At 45.1% G+C, this 2,477-nt stretch overlaps 1 protein-coding gene across 1 annotated transcript in view; it reads right to left on the bottom strand.

Annotated features, from left to right (window-relative positions):
• Nucleotides 1-2,471, bottom strand: part of AMFR (autocrine motility factor receptor, E3 ubiquitin protein ligase) — a 60,595-nt gene extending 58,124 nt beyond the window's left edge. The window contains exon 1 of the mRNA XM_011961019.1: nucleotides 2,448-2,471. The gene's annotated coding sequence lies outside the window, so the exon portion shown is untranslated. The remainder of the gene's footprint in view (nucleotides 1-2,447) is intronic.
• Between the last annotated feature and the right edge of the window lie 6 nt (nucleotides 2,472-2,477).

Here is a 2,477-nt window from a genome sequence, read left to right as displayed (position 1 = left end):
CCCCGGGCCCGGTCTCCTCTTCACCTTCTCAACCTCTCTTTTAAATCAGAAGATTCAACAGATTTTTTATTTAACAGCCCAGCTTCTGGAGCACCCTGCCTGTGCCCAGCACTGTCCTCCCCCAGCCAGACCGAGCTCCACATGCTGGTTTCTTTATCTGGAATACCCAGTGCTGCTGGTTGAGACCCTTCCCATCTTCCAAGCTGGTTCAAACACCACCTTCCACGAACCCTTCCCTAGGCACAATTCCTTTCTTTTTCCTCCAAACTCTGCTGCATTTTATCTATTATCACCTGTAAAATTGTGCCATATTACTGAGGGTAGGGGAAAGTGTTGTTCACAGATATGCCCTCCAAAGTGCCCAAAATAACACCTTCAAAAGGTTTTAAATTGAGTTTGTTCATGAAAAACCTCCTGTGATGCTATCAGACCGATATTACTCTAAACTGCTCTAAAAAGATAAGTTTTAGGAACTGCAATATGTTAAACAATATCTAGCAGGACTTGCACTGGCAGAAGGATCAGTCTTTGTATTACTTGGCCTTGGCAGGCAGTGTTTGTGAAAAAGTTGAATCCGAATTCAACAGAACTGGGGGAGGATCCAGTTGACAAAGGCACCACCACATAGGGTATTCACTCAACAATCTTATCTGTCCCACCACTGGGGAAGGCTTTTGAGATTGTCACTTCTACTCAGCTGCTAAAGCAGAAACTACATAAACACTGAGTGATGACACAAAGTCACAGTGAGCACATGGAGGCTCTGAGAAACCAAAGCAGGCCAAAATAAACACGTGGAAATAACACCCGGAGGAAAGATAGAAGAAAAACAGCACTAGGATCAACTGAGAAATGAAAATATCATCAGCAGAAAGTAAGAAGTGATAAACTTGCCAGAGGTAAGACCTCTACTGAAAACGCTGGAAGAAAAGGAAATTTCCTAAAAAGTAATCATCATCACAGAAAAATCAACAGCCTTTTATGTAATGTTTTCTGAAGAGGTATTAACCTTAGAATCTGAACATGGCTTTTATCAAAAGAAAGTCCTGCGGGGGAAAATCCATTAAATAATGCCAGGGTTGTTATATAAATAAAATAAGGGTTCCTTCTCAAAGGCTTATTTATATCTCAGACTTAAAAAATATCAAAGACTACATTATAATCTTAACATATGGCAAAAACACTCTCTATATCACTTTAAGTTGTTTACCTGCTAACTCAAATGCAAAATCAGATTTGAAATTAAGCAAGAGATGTGAGTGAGTTCTCTTCTCCCTTCTTTGGTTCTGTAAAGCTCAGTTTTACACAGCAGTAGACAAACAGGAACTTCACCCTTCACTGCCTTCTACTAAACTCTCCTTCAGAAGGACCAGGAGACTTAATCCACAGCCCACAGAGTCCATAAATCCCACCGCTTCCTGATGAAGCACAGTGGGACTAATTATAACAAATGAGTTGTATATCATCCTATCAACTTGGAATATTAATCTCTCAGTCATTTACAGCCTACTTTCAACCCCAAATGGGAACTTGGAAGGAGACAAAATCCAAGAAGCCATATTAAATCCAAGTGAGACTTTAAATCCTGGAGAAACTTTTCTGATCACTGTGGGATTTACATAAGTATTCAAGGCCAAGGTGAAAGCAAAATTCTGTAGCCAAAATATCATTGATCTGCTCAGTCTGAAATTATCTGTTCTAATGAGGGAAACCAGCATGTGTGCCTTATCAATGCTGCTTATCTCGCGGGGGCAGACAACCTGGAAACTGCGTTAGAATAGATCCTCAAATAAGAAACATTCAGTTAAAATGATGGGCTGCCTCTTGACACTGCGAATGTTTTGCTGTGTTCATACATCAAAGGAAAACTGTCATGAATCATCAGGTAAAGGCAGCAGAAAAGGAAGCACACTTTGCCTGGTGTTTGTTTCATTAAACAGCTCCCAAAGGGGACAATCGAATACTAACCGGCAAAAAAGTTGTAGGAGACGCCTTTCTCCAACGGGAATGTCCAAAGACACCCGAGTGCTGAAAATTCCCCCATACTTAACGTCTGAATTCTCCCCTCTGCCCTCTCCTCTTCGTCGGAAGAAAACCCGCTAACAATCCCACGCTTGACCAAGTGGGAAGAGCTTTCAACTTCCCTCTACTTCGTCCAACCCTAGGGATAACGCACTCCCAGATCCCGACCTCCCCTTGAACCTGCCCTCTGAGATCTTAGTCTAGTTTCTCCCGAGGGTCCCCAGCCCCTTCCTCCCCACTGCCCTTTAACCCTTCCCCTGTCCCGGGCCCCGTCCGCACCCCAACGCAGACCCTCGCCCGCCGCCTCCCCGACTCCCTTCCCGGAGCCCCCAACGCTGCCCTGCCCCTCAGGGCCTCCTCCTCGCAACCCCACGCGATGTTCCTCCCGCCCCGCGGTTTCTCCCCGCCGCCCCCCAGCGCCTCACCGCTCTCCCTAGGCAGCGCTCCCGCGGCCA

The sequence above is a fragment of the Colobus angolensis genome, unplaced genomic scaffold, assembly GCF_000951035.1.
Source record: "Colobus angolensis palliatus isolate OR3802 unplaced genomic scaffold, Cang.pa_1.0 Scaffold531, whole genome shotgun sequence".
Lineage (NCBI taxonomy): Eukaryota > Metazoa > Chordata > Mammalia > Primates > Cercopithecidae > Colobus > Colobus angolensis.
This window is presented reverse-complemented; position numbering and strand designations above follow the sequence as displayed.